General features: G+C 40.3%; 1 protein-coding gene and 2 long non-coding RNA genes across 6 annotated transcripts in view; 2 read left to right on the top strand and 1 right to left on the bottom strand.

Annotated features, from left to right (window-relative positions):
- The window catches only part of LOC146445536 (uncharacterized), a 65177-nt gene extending 63634 nt beyond the window's left edge, over nucleotides 1–1543 (top strand). For all 4 annotated transcript variants that reach the window (XR_014855304.1, XR_014855303.1, XR_014855302.1 and 1 more), the window contains 2 exons: nucleotides 206–288; nucleotides 1184–1543. This is a non-coding gene — a long non-coding RNA (uncharacterized LOC146445536). The remainder of the gene's footprint in view (nucleotides 1–205; nucleotides 289–1183) is intronic.
- HTR1F (5-hydroxytryptamine receptor 1F) overlaps nucleotides 1–14317 on the bottom strand; it is a 104595-nt gene that overhangs the window by 62896 nt on the left and 27382 nt on the right. The window lies entirely within an intron of this gene.
- The window catches only part of LOC146445534 (uncharacterized), a 36340-nt gene continuing 30306 nt past the window's right edge, over nucleotides 8284–14317 (top strand). The window contains exon 1 of the long non-coding RNA XR_014855308.1: nucleotides 8284–8424. This is a non-coding gene — a long non-coding RNA (uncharacterized LOC146445534). The remainder of the gene's footprint in view (nucleotides 8425–14317) is intronic.

Here is a 14317-nt window from a genome sequence, read left to right as displayed (position 1 = left end):
GTGGTGATGCAAGGCTTAATAGAGACAAAGTGCTTGGAAACAGAAAGGAAATCTTGCCATGAGCTTTATCAGTGGCTTGGCAATTGACTGGGAGACAGACAATTTTGTGTTGGTTCATCTTTACTCTCAGAGTTTGGGGTGCTGGACATCATGCTGGCTCACAGAAACACATTCAGATTATTTAATTCCTTTCTGCCTGATGCAGGTGCTGCTGCTGGAAGAGATTTTGGGAAGAGTTCTAGTGTGGAACACAGAAATGGTGATGGATAGAGCTGGAGCCCACTAAAGGTGCTGATAATATTTTTTTCCAGAGAAGGCCTGTAGGACTAACATAAATAGGGCCATGTTTATATTATCCTGCACTGTTGCTGTCAATTAAAGTCAATTTAAGAATCTCAACTTTTGCTCAATATTTCCAAAATTGCCTGGTGTTTGTGAGGCCCTGATGAATGCAGCTCCAAAGGATGCCACTACAGAGGTACCTTTTGAAACAGATGTGTTTAATAGTGATGCATAAAGAATTGCTCTCCTTTCTGCTAAATTACATTTTGTTTCAGCACTCCAATCTTGAAGCCATACCCACAAGCTGGATCAGTTTAGGAAAATTCACTGGCAGCCTGGCTGAGATTACATCTTAAGCACATCATTTTAATACGGAGTTATAAATCACTTCTAATGTTCTGCACAAAGAATGTTTTCTGTTGATGTATTTGAGAACATTGTAGAGAGGTTTGTAATTAAATGAGAAAAAAGTAGCACTTGTTTTATGAAGAAATCAATTTTTAATGCTATAGGAATAAGGAAATTTTGAAAACACTGTGCACTCTTTATTTTGGCTTTGTACCTGAAAGTTGCACAAAAGTAATTGCATTTCTCTTTAAAAGACAGTGGAGGGAGAAATAGCCAGCTTTCTTTTACATTGAGGATAAAAAAAAATGTCAAATAGAGAGACCACAGATTTAGGTAAAGATGTGTAGATTTTTCTAAAACATTTTCAGGGACAAGCTCTCCAAAGTCTTTTGCTGAGTCGTGTACTAATCCATATCTTTCTATCAATTAAAAATACCTACACTTCACAGTATGGTTCAGTTTTAAAATTATGCATTAAGGGCTCAAAACCCACACAGTTCAGCTTCTAGTACCAAATGTAAGAAATGCCCTTCTCTTGCTTGTCCTTTTCCAGCCTGGAGTGACCAGCTTAGAATTCTGCCTGCTTTTGATTAAAGGTGAGGTACAAATATGATCCAGCATGGTAATTATTGTATTCCAGTGTAAGTCACAGACCATTGCTGCTGTTATTTATTCTCAGACAAAAACAATTCGTTCATTCCCTCTCCAGCTACAGGCTGCAAATTCTTAATAGCTTGACTTTTGCTATGAGTAAAACCACATTATTTTTCATTTGCTGCAGTTGCTGAGATAGCTGCACTATCTGTTATCTATTCTCTGTGGAAAAATTTGAAATTTGCCAGTGCTCTCTTTCACTGTGGATCAGAAACCAGAAAACTTTTTAATGTGGTCAATTGCACCTCATCCAGTTTCTCCAGGCTTAAAGAAATGCACATACATGTCAGATCAGTCTCTCTACAGAAATTTTCTTTTTTCCTTCTTTGAGTTGGTGGGGGTATCTGTGCACACTTGAGCCTGTCTTGGCAAATTCCAAGAAGAAATTGATGGTAGACTAAGGAGTTTATTAAATATATATTTTTTCTTTTTTTTTTGTGGAAAAGGTTTACTAGGTTTACTTCATTTTGTACAAAACCAGAGGCTGATATGTAATGGAAGTCTAGCCATAGGCAAAACCCCCAAAATAGCCTCCAGCCCCACAACTTTTTCTCCTAGAACTGTTTAATGTGGGAAAAAGTTGAGTGCACAAAGCTGCTCCATCGCGAGCTAGTGAGTCACTGCCTTCAATCTGCGCTTCTTTGGTTCAGGCTGACATATTTGCAGCTGAACTTTTTAGGCTTGCCAGTTCTCTGGAGAAGATGTATATTATAGAAAAGTTGGGAATTTTCAAGATACAGCTCATCAATTTACCATGTATAACACTTCTGAGAAACTGAGCATCTAACAATAAGGGGAGGGAGAGGAGGAGGTACTGGTCTGACTACAAGACCTGCAGAAGTGCTTTCAGCTTGTTAGAAAGTTTTAGGACCTGAAACTTCTTACTATTTAAGTACCTGCCTTGTAGAAGCTATAAGTAGTGACAATGGGTTAAAGTCCTTTTTTAAATAAGTAAGTCTGCTCCTCCCTTAATGGAAAAATCCACACAATCTGTCAAGGTGGTAGATGTTCTCCAAAGCAGACAAATACCAGTGACATGACATTTCCTGCCATATCCTACTAATGAATCAGACATTCAGCAGAATCCTAGCATGGCTTGGGTTGGAGGGGACCTTAAAGATCATTGAGTTCCAACCCCCCTGCCAGGTGCAAGGACAGAGGGTAGGCAAGGAGAGGTCAGAGAAGAACAAGAGGCTGGAATGAGGTGTGCAGTGGAGGGGATAACGGTAGGCAAAGCTGCTGTAAGTAACCATAATTTAAACAGGCTCTTTCAGTCGTTTCCAGAAAACAGAAAACAAATTTTTCATTGTTCTCAGCATCCCTCTACATTGCAAATGACAAGAATGTAGAGGTAGAAACAAGATGAGTCTTCAAAATCTGAACATCTTAAAATGGAAAAATGGATTTTAAGTACACAGTGTTTGTGAAGAAGATTAGATAATCAATTTTATACTGAAAATATAGAAGTGCCCATAGAGCATTTTTTGGGAGGGGAGTAATAGAATATTTTGTTTTATATTTTTATGAGAATTCTGTTGTGCTCACTCCACTGTAAATTTTCCACTATTGTTTATAGACAGTTCAAGAATTTGAAGCCAAGACTTGATGCTGCAAAATTTTAGATAAAAGCTGTGAGGTAAGAATGCAATTAGCAGAACATCTCAGAGTTTCATATTCAGATTCCCTCAGAGAAAAAACATTTTTAAGAAAACTGGCTGTATAATGGAAAGGCAGATAAGTGTTTCATCTCATTATTTTCCTGTCCTAAACCTGAGGCTCATATCCTCCCCTTTGGCTTCTGAAGACAGAGCTGCTTACTTGTCTATCATGAGTAATGCTTCCCTTTCCTAAAAACCCTTCTCCTACCTCTTAAAATAGTTTCCAGTGTCGGAGCAAGGTACAACCTCAGCCAGAAGGTTGAGGTTGTACCTTGGTGAGGTACAACCAAATGTCTCATTATCCTGACTGGAGAGTTGAGGCAGAACTGCAAGCTCAGCTAGCCGGAAGGAAAATAGCAGCCTTAAAATATCAAATCTCCTAAGCAAGGAGATTGAAACAGGAAAGATCCCAGGGTTTTAGGACAATCCCTGTTGTTTGAAGCCTCTCAGCCAATGTGGCCCCTGTCAAGACTCAAACAGCTGGCTGTGTGTTTACAGGGGACATGCAAGCTGATGGTTGCTGTTGTATCTCACTTCATGTGAAGCAAAAGAGGTCTGGCACTGGCCCCAGGGTGGCTCCTGTGAAGGCTGTGATTGCCCCGAGGCTGCTCCTAACTACTGCTGCTGTTCCCACTTCTGACAGCACCTGATCTGCTTGTGGGACTGGAACATGAAGAAGGATTGGAAAAATGCACCCTTGGCTGCTCTTCCTTGCCTGGGAAGGAGTGACGTGAGCCAAGATTCTCTTCTGCCCTGCTGGGCTCGTTCTCAAGCTACTGTGCCATGGCAAGAGACAGGAAAGAGGGCACAGCAATGCCACAACGATGGAACAGTGTTGTACAGGAGAGAGGGATATTGCTAGCTCTCAGCTCAACCATAACCTTCAGGGTATGGAGGATTCCCCAGAAGAAAAGTTTGGATGAGCAATGCTGGAGATGAGGCAAATGGCTCATAACTAGCCATGGTCTGCATGGATGTGATTAATACTGGTATGGGTTTATGATTTGTGGTCCAAGAGCCTGAGGAATTAGGTTTATTCTTAATTACCACAGGACCCACGGGGCTGGTTGAACAGAGAAGATTTCTGCTGGGGGAAAGGTCTCTGCAGTGATCAAAGCTGGGTTAGTACTGGGGACAGAAACAGTGGAAACAGAATACGCTCAAGGTGTGTCAGTGGTGGAGACAGTTGAAATCCTTGATCCCAAGGATGAAGGTCTGGTCTGGCCCAGATTTGGGAGGGAGAGTCACAGGGGAGGATAGTGGTAGAGCAGAAAGGAAGGCAGGGCAGCCAAATGGAATTTATTGGGCTCCAGCACTGGCAGACTTGGAAAATGAACATATAATTTGTAATGCCAACTTAGTGAATGCTTATAGTTGACGCTGATCTGAAGGCTAAGATTTATTGCTGGTTGGTGTAGGACCTTTAGGACTTCTGCTGACAAAACCTACTAGCAAATGGCTGCTTTTGAATGAGGAAGATGTTGCTGAACTCTGGTGAAGGCTGCACTTCAGGCAAAGATTCCAGTTAAGGATCTTGGCAATGGGAATTCAATAATTATGTTTATTTTTGCCTCCTAACGTGTTTGCTTGGCAGGTTAAGGAAAAGATTGATGACAAAAAAGAGCAGGTGGCTCCAGATGTGCCAGAAAGTTTGGAAAGAGGGTAGGTAGAGGCAGGGTAAATGCAGGATGCTGACAGTAGGAGCAGAGTTTCAAGGGAGGCTGCTCAGAGTGAGAAGAACAAACATGAGCAGAAGAAGGGGAGGGAGAAGGCGTGAGAGAAGAGACAAAAGCCAAAGTCAGTTTCCTAAGGCTTCTCTCTTCATCCCCATCCTCCTTCTTGTCTTCAGGGTACACCCTGACTTAACCCATGCCCTCTCAAAATCTGAGGGAAAAACTGAAAGCTACAGCTTTCCTTTATGTTCACAGTAAATGATCTGAAGCCTGATTAAGTGACCTGGCAAACTTCAGCATCCTGAGATCAGTGCAGCTTTTTTGCCTCTTTTTCTCTTGTTTTTCAGCAGAAGACAGGACACAGCTGATTTTTTTTTTTTTTAGAGGGTAAATGTTTTTAGATTGTGTGTCTTAAAATTTCTAGATATTGGTCCTCATCATTCACAAACACGGGAATAGCACATTAAAAATTATCAGCTACTGTAGATCATGAAGAAAATACATACCAAGGTATTAGGTGTATCTATACTGATATATATTTGTATCTATATCTGTGCCTGTGCATATATTTGTATATGACTGAAACACCAAGAGTCTCCAGCTCTCACTAAAAGCAGAGTTGCTTCTAGGTTGAATAAAAGGAGAAGCAGGGTATACTGACTGTGAGGGTGACGTGATATTATAACCTGAAAACTAATTAAGGAGAGAACAGACTTTAACTAACATTTGGATGCAGCAGCAGGAAACAGAGGGAACAGGTGTTTAACAAGATTTCTTTTGACTGTTTAACCTCTTCACTGTTGCCAGAAACCCCAAACTCTGTCAGACTTCAGCTTTACCTCGTTTCAGTAGTTGTCCTTTTGGCTATTTCATGACTCAGAGCATTTATTCTGCTGTTTTTTGTCTCTAGGGATCTGGGTCTCTGCCACAAAGTGTTTTTGATCTCCATCGTTTGTGTTGCTTTCTCTTCAGGAAGCAATAGGATTACATGGCTGCAAATAAGGCCCAGCATTTGTGACTCTGCTCTGTGGGCTCACAACAGCATCTGTGGCAGAGATTGCTTCACAAAACTGGGTGGAATTTGTTACCTAACACCTAGAAGCAGGGAAGGCTTTTCTTTGTGATCACTGTAAAGTACAAAAGCATAAATAAGTGTTTTTCAGCGTTTCAGGTATTGGTATAGTCTGGAGGGATATCTGTTAATGGAATGGGTCTCTGACACGCTGCTGAGTGACTGGGATTACATAATACTGAAGTGGCTTTACATCTTGGAAGAAGCTCCTTGTTTAAATGACCTTCTAGCATTGAGCTCTTTCTCTCTAGCTTTCTATATTCTGATTTCACACTGCTTCTCGAATTTAGAAAATGAAAATAAACTCAAGTGATACCTGCTTTAACAGTCACCTTTTAATTATATGTGTTTACTTCTATCATGGTTTTAAAAAGCTTCTTCCTGAATTTTTTTTGTTCGGAGTTTGAAGGGAGGAAATTGTTAAAAGAGTATCTCTGTAAAAGCATGCTTTCTTTAGGATGGGGTTTCAACAACTTTAGACAATAGACAGAGTCAGTATTTGATATCAACTTTTGCCAGCATGAACTCCCACCCCCACTCTCCTCCTACACACATTTAGACCTCTCCATGGCAGGGACATGCATCTCTGACTCTTTAGGCTCGTTTTCAGAAATTGATTCCATTAGCTGCTGCTTCTTCTTGTTACTATTTTCCCTTTCATCTTCCTCATTGCTTTCCGCACAGCATGCAGTCCAACCCGCCGGCTGATCTTCTTCCAAATTACTGGGTTTGACACTAGAATCTTCTGCAAATAAACTGATCCATCTTCTCACCCCATTCCTCCAGTATCTGCATATATGAGAACTGCCTTACTCCTGCACTTTGCTCTCCTGTCCCTGAGCTGCCTTTCTATCCACAGAAGGGTTGGGTTCCCTGTCAGGCCACCGAGGGCATCAGCACCCTCTGTCACCTCTTCGAGGGGTTTGGCTGGCCTGGCTCAGGACTGTGACATTTCTTGTCAGCTCTTTGTTGCTTTCTGGATGTTTCTCCAGGACTGCTGGTGGCTCAAATTCCTCTACCAAAGATCCTGTTTAGTCTCCTTCCCTATTGTTATCATTGATTATGATCTGTAGATTTTCCAGTTTCATTTTCCAGTTCCGCCCCCCCCCTTTTTTTTTTTTTTGTTTGTTTGTTTTTGTTTTTGTTTTCCCCTGATGACAAGGTGACAAGTGCACCAAGGATGCTCTTGCAGTGTGCAGGAACAATCTTGATCTCCAGGATGTGACTGTTGGAAGGGGACAGAACATTTCTGAGCTGAAGGACCTATCAATAGATGTACCTAGCTCACAGCTTCCCCCAGATTCCCTAGCTTGAACACATTTGTCCATCTTGAATTTAAAAAGGATCAGCAACATGTGGAAACAGGAGACCCATTGTGTAACATGGTCCAAATTCTTGCAGAGGCATGTCTGAAATCAGTGTTTCAGGCTCCATTACTAAACTCCAGGAAGCAGGAAAAGATCCAGGCTGAGTGCACCTGCAGGATGCAAGAGACTGCCTGTGTGGATGCTGATAGCAGGGTGGGCTTGAGTGCTTAGACATGATTCAACCCATTAAGCAGACAGATGCTTTAATGTTTCTCACCCTAGAGAGTTGCTTCCTATACAATACTTCATCTTTTATGATCTTAGTTAATACTAATTGGTATATGATTGCCTCTAAAATACTATTCTATGGAGAAAACTAATCTCTGGTATTACAGTGAGTGATACTTAGGAGAAATCGTAAGGTACAACAGCCCTGTGTAAATGATTACATAGATCATCTTCCTCTGTTTTGATTCGTGGATATCTATCTATATATGGTTTTCCTTGATGGCTTATATTGTATTTTATTGTAACTCCCACACCTGGGGAGCTTCATCACGTTTTTTAAACCACAATGTGTGGCTAGAGGGGATCACACTTTGAAAACTGTAATGAAAAGCCATTATTAAATAAGGGGTATAGCTGTTTTCTTTTTCCTTTTCCCCCCGTTTGTTTTCAATCAACATATTAATTCTGCTTTTATTTGGAATTCAATCCTCCATTTACATGGTAGAGTGATTTCATTTTTGGTCTATTCCTATTTTGAGAAGAAATCCTCCTGCATACATCCCCAAGATTCTCTTTCAGCTAAGACTGTGCTTACAGAAAAGTAAAAGCAGAGATCTTAGATCTTAGTAAACAAAATCAGAGGATGAATAAATGTTTAAAGCTGGCTGTGACACTGAACTTACAATTCACATATTATTTTTGGCAGCAGCATGTCCAAACTGCCAAGGCCATTCTTGGAAATCACAGCTGTGATATGTATAATAGCTGAACTACAGGAAAGCTGCAGTTAGGTCATACTGCCTTGTCACTGCACATGAATAGTGCAAATGATAATAGTTACCATTGCTGCCTACTCATCCTGCAGCATGTTTTGTTCAGTTAAAACAATTCCAGTTATTAATAGCATGATAAAATAGTCTGCTGAGTGCATTCCCTCCTGCTTCACACGTTGACTCATGTAAGAAGATCAGCTCCAGCTGAATCCAATTGGGATTGGATGGATCCAATTGCCTAATCCTGAGAGCAATGTGCAGAGAAAGGTCATGGAATGGGCTGGGAGGGGAGGTCAGGGGACTGGCTGGGGCCAGGTGGCTTTTTGGAAGCTACCTGGAGAAGGGGAAGTTGCAAAGTGAAGCAGGGGAGAGGCCAAGGCTGTAAGAGCCATCAGTGGAGAGGAAGAAGCTCACTGGGCTCTCTGTGCGGTGAGTACTCGAATGCATTATTCTAAGCAGGAAAAGGTCTCAGGAGTTTGTTTTCAGCCAGAGCTGCTGGTCAAGAGGGAGGTGTTCAAATTAGATGCTGAGCTGGAAGGGTATTAGGAAATTGCAGGTGTCTTACTGTGTTTTAGCAACCTAATTCTCTGAGTAAGTTATATAGGCCATGCTGCCAATTATTTTCAAACAGAGCTTGAAAAGTGCTCCTGCCTGAGGTAAATACTATCAGCTTCAGAAGAGCTCAACTGCTGTTTCAGAGCACTTACATCAACGTACATCCCACATCTACAACTGTTTGTTTTACGGGATTAAATTTCTTTCAAATGCTATTAATGGTTTGGAAGACCTGTGCCAGCCTCCTGCACGCACAGGCTGTTTGACCACAGGTGTCTGGTTCTGGAGGTCTGGAAAACATCTACTTTGCATGTTTGTAAGCAGTCCAGGAGCAAATTGCTTGATAATGCTGTTACCAAGGCAGGCCGTATGTGCTCAATTGATAGAAGCCATGGACAAATAAGATATTGTAAAAGCCTAAGTACTAGAAGGATTACATAATATGATGCAAGAATTGTCCAGAGGTCCAAAAATGTTTTCTCTCATGTTAAAGGGAGTGGACTGCTTTTTTTCCCTTTGCTTTTATTTTTACTTGGCTCAGCTTTTTGCTTTTCTCCGCTGGTGCTGAAATGGTTTGGCTTAGCCTGAGGGAAGTGGAGAGGAGCTGCTGCCCCTAGACCTGAGGACTGAATTTTGGCAGCCAAGCTGGCATGTGCTGCTTGCAGCCTGTTTGGAGCTGCAGCCAGTCAGTGAGGCCAGCTTTGGGCCAATAAAGCTGAATGCTGAAAGATGCTCTAGACTTAATCTCACAGGATTTGGGCCAGGAGAAAAAAAACCTTGGAAAACAAATGATGTGTCAAAGGTGGAAAGAACTTTCTTGCTCTTGGCAGGTAAACAAAAGAAATTCTGGTGCAGAGGCTTAATGCAGTAGAGGTATAATTTTTTTTTTTAATAGTAATTGTTTTGGCTGTACTGCTGCACCAACAATTCAAGAACCTGTAGCACAGACTTGGTTTTCTGTCTGCAGTAATTCTTAGGTTTATAAATCCCTGCAAAATGTGATTGAACCCTGTTTTAAAACAGCAAGAATTTCCTGTCCCAGCTGCTTTGTCTGGAAGGTTGACCCAGAGTTTCATGGTGATAAACATAAAAGCAGATTTTTTTCTTTGCCCAACCTCCAGCTGATTCATTACAAATTTGTATTTACTTGAATTTTTACTGATGTCTTTGAAACAGATCTTCCCTTATCTACCTGTTTGCCCCTGTCAGCTTTGGCAAGACAAAACTGTCCAAGGTCTTGTAACTTTTCCAGTCCTTTAACCATTTTTCTCTTCTTCCTCTGCCCATTCTACCTTAGGTTATTTTTTTCAGAATGTAAATGACCAGAAAGGGAGTCCAAATAGTGTTTAAGTCTTTCAAAACCAGTCTTTTTCTCTTCCAAAATTATCTCGCCTGCAGCATTTTCTGATGTCATTAACTTCTTCCACACCTGCATCACACCAGCAGCTCACAGACAAATGCTGACTGACCAGTGCAACCTGATTTTCCTCCTTTTGGCCATCTCTGTGACATAATCTCTATGGAAATAGTACAAACTCTTGTTATTCATCCCTAATAAAACAGGAATTAGTGATCAAAAAATTCTATCTCCTAAACAGTAAAATACTTCCCCCCCCCCTTTTTTTTTGGTGAGATCGTTTTATTGCCTCTTGGCATAGAAACCCAAGAACTCCAGTCATGTTGGGTAGCATTCTGCAAGGTCATATTTAAGCATAAAAGCATAAATCTTGCTCATTGATCAACCAAAACCTCCAAACTTTCCTGAGACTCATATAAACCTTAAGTGTGGCACATGCAGGTTGGTGATCTTGGTTACAACAGCAAGACAAGCCCTGACATGGGTTTGGTTGCCAAATCCACTCTTTTGGATTAAAGTCATAAATAAAAAGGCAGAACTAACGTAATTAAGTTGGACACAATACTCAGACCTACAATTTTTTTCTGTGTTTAAAATTTGTAAAAGCCAAAACAAACACAAATTTGGATATAATAAAAATACTGTAAAGTAAATAAATTCTGATTGTATAAACAATTTCATCCCTGATTTTTCTTCTGAGTAAGTGCTTTCAAAGACAAAATCAGTGTTAAAACCACTCCAAGCTGCCATACTAGAGGATGATCTGGAATTTTTTCCTATAGCTTTGTAGTAAAATATTGCAGAGTTTGCCCTGATATCCTGTCTGTAACTAGACTATTTATCAGGTAATTTTTAGTTATGGGGAAGACGGAGGTAAATGTACAAATGGCACAGTCAAAGAAAATAATAATTGAACAACTTGAAATTATTCACAATGTGTAGAGTAGGTATATCTAAACCAGAAAGGCACTCTTCTGTTCCCTAATAGTGACAGATTCCAAAAGATTACGTACCATGACTCCCACAAGTCTACATCTGATATGCTTGCAGGGACCAAACACAAGTCACTTCTCAGGGAATGCTGAGCTGTGAGGGATGCTGCAAAGACTGTGGGATGGAGGAGGCATGGGAAGATGGAGGGAAGAGCAGATGATGCTTTTCTCTCGCTGAGACGCGTAAAAGGCAAACAGCCCCGTTCTACACCAACGTGTTTTCAATACCTACGTAGTTTAAAAATGCATTAGAAAAGGATTGTTACTACGTGTGATGTATGTCACCAAGGCACAGCTTGTCAAGGAATGATTCAAACAGAGCCTGAATTTGGAGAGAAGTGTCTTCTAATCATAACCCTGTGCTCCTTCAGAAGCTTTGTGGTATCTATTCTCCTTGGTGTTTCTGTAGTGAAAGGCACTAATGAAACTCCAAAATCTTATCCTTGCAGCTTCCAAAGACAATGTTTGCAAAGTGTTTTGATGACTGAAAATAGCACTGGCTGAAAAACATCTTTACTGCCAGTGGAGCATGTGCACTCAGAAGCATTGATAATAGAAGGAGGTGGGCAGCTCTCTGTACTAGACAAACAGAGCCTTGTGAAGAAAAGTTTATCTGAAAATTTAAGAGTTTCACCAGAACAGTATAAATTCAAATGTGCAGAAAGCTAGGGAATAAATTGCTGCATAGAAAATTAATATCTGAAGTGCCAAAATAAATTGCTTATAGTGAACTGAAATGCTGTGCAAGGATTGTTTGGTGTGTCAAGAATTTCTTGTAGGAGTTACTGAAGGAGTAATGCAAGTAAAGACAATTTGGACTATAACAAAGAAGCTAAGTAATCAAGAGATGAGATCCAGCAAATATCAAATATCAGAAATTTATTTAAAAACCACAGTAGTGCCAATATCATCTTGCAGTATGTCATATATTCATCTCAGTTGACGAACAACTAATTAATCTTGTAATACTAGAAGCTAAAAAAATCACACAGTGACATGGATGAGGTATCTACATCTGGAAGAGAATATGTCATGAAATTAAAAATTCTTCAGATTAGCCAGACATCCTTTATGCTGAGTGTAGTGTTCTCTCATATTACTCTTCCCTGAAATCAACTTTTTAGCTTGATTTTTTTTTTTCATAATTTTATTTAGGAGGAGTGAATGTTCACAAAATCTGCATTCCACTTTAAGTGTTCTGAACCAGCTCAATCTGTGACTGAGAACATTTTTACTGTAAGAGAACCCATTTACTTGAGGAACTTAACACAGCATTTCCAGTGACACAATTGTGAGAGGAGCATGATTTTTATATAACCTTAATCCATCCATTTAAAAGAAGAGGTGCAGTTTCTACTTTTAATGGAACTTAGTTCTGCAGCCTTCAAAGTTCCAGGGCAGAGAGAAATTTCTGTAAATGTCAACACATGGAAGTGTTTAGGTTTGAAAAGACCCTTGAGTCGAGCCATTAACCCAGCACTGCTAGGTCCTCTGCTAAAGCATGTCCCTGAGCTCCATATCTGCATCTTTTAAACACCTCCAGGGAGAGTGACTCCTCCACTTCCATGGGCAGTCTGTTCCAGGGCTTGACAACCTTTTCCATTAACAAGTTTTTCCTGATATCCATATAAGTCTCCCGTGGCAGAGCTTGAGGCTGTTTTCTCTTGTCCTGTCTCTTGTTACTTGGGAGAAAAGATCGACCTCACCCTGGCTGCAGCCTCCTTTCAGGGAGAAGTAGAGAGTGATAAGGTCCCTCCTGAGCCTCTTTCCTCCAGGATAAACAACCCCAGCTCCCTCAGCTGCTCCTCAAAACACTTCTGCTCTAAACCTTTCCCCAGCTCTGTTGTACTTCTTTGGATGTATATAATACAAAGATCTATAAACCATAAGGTTATTTTTTCTTTTTTGCATTTTCTTTATGTTCAATAGTCTTTCTAGGGTGCAGTGCTTTACATCTGAAAGTAAAATGTCTAAAACAGATGAGAGGATTTTTATTTCTCTTCTCCTCTTTATTGGCTACAAAGAGAGTATGGGATGACCTGCCTGGATAGGTTTCTAAATTACATATGAAAATCTTGTCTCAACAGCACCATTTGATGTAACTTCATAAAAAATATAGATTTATAGAAACTATATGGCTGGCGAATTACTATCTTTTGTATGAATATCTGTCTGGGCTGAAAATAGGCTGTGATAAATCTAGTGTGCTTTAAAGTGGATCAGCAATACCACTTGGCAAAACTCCCCTACTAAGCTAGGATTTTTTTTTTTCCTTCTGAGGAAATGGGGGTGAGGCAATTCTTTTATACTTAAGCATGCAGTCCAGAATCCACCTGGCTGAGGAGGTGCTAGGTAGCTCATAGATTTTTTGCACACCTTTACTCTGAAAATTCCTCTGTGAGTGAAATAGTTGAGGTTCTAATTTTGGGTCAGTTCGGAGCTCTGAGCAGAGCTTGTGCTCAGCAGCAGCTCCTCACCACAGTCAGTTGCCCCCCAAAATGAGGTTTTTTAGGGGGCCTATAACTGTTCTAGAACTCTCTGTAATTGCTGTAACTGGCTGCAATTTCCACAGTCCTGGAAAAGATCTGTTCCCTAATACTACATCTTTTTTGAAGGTGTGTGCTAAACTCCAGTACAGAATATGTGTTATTTAGTTAATATCTCAAGTGAGAACTTTGGAAACAGGATAAAGACCTTTCCTGATCTGTGCACACAGTACACAGAGGACTGTGCCAAATCTGAAATTACCATGACTAAACAGCTCTGCCTTTATCATCTTGCAAATTGAATTTTAAAATGAGAACAAGAGAACTTAAACTCATCTTTCAGGTCTCTGAGGGATTTTTAAAAAACTTTTTGTTCCTCATTCCTCCTTTTCCCTGTTCATCTACTGAAGAGTGAAAAAGGACCAGAGCAGCAGATTTCATTTGGCTATTGATCCAATGTGTTAATGCTTCTACCACTGCCATTAGAGCTACTGCAGTTGGAAAATAAAGCAAAAGAAATATTCTTATATTTCTCCAGCTTGTCTACTGGGTTTTCTGACTCCACATTCTTCCTGAGTGATAGAGACTACTTTTATTTGCAAAATATTAAAACAAACCAACAAAAAACCCCACCCCAAAAGACAAACCCACCAAAACCAGCAGAACCACTTTTTGTAGCCATAGGGTGTATAAAAATGGTGACTAACTGTGCCACCCCCTGTGGTAAACCAAAACTGAATAAACACTGCTTTACCCTTATAAGAATCTTGCAATTTGTGTTTCCAACACATAACAGTAGAAACAATCTACAGGCTAAATGATTGAACAGCTAATAAAATAGTGACTGTCCAAACTGCTTGTATAAATAAAAGGTTAGATCAAGTTCTCACTGGGTTTTCTGAGACAAACATCCAAAATGCAATAAAATACCA

This window comes from Lichenostomus cassidix, chromosome 1 (genome assembly GCF_008360975.1).
Source record: "Lichenostomus cassidix isolate B80296 chromosome 1, HeHo_3.0, whole genome shotgun sequence".
In the NCBI taxonomy this organism is placed as follows: domain Eukaryota; kingdom Metazoa; phylum Chordata; class Aves; order Passeriformes; family Meliphagidae; genus Lichenostomus; species Lichenostomus cassidix.
The sequence above is the reverse complement of the archived record's forward strand: the minus strand, read 5'-3'. Positions and strand labels throughout refer to the sequence as shown.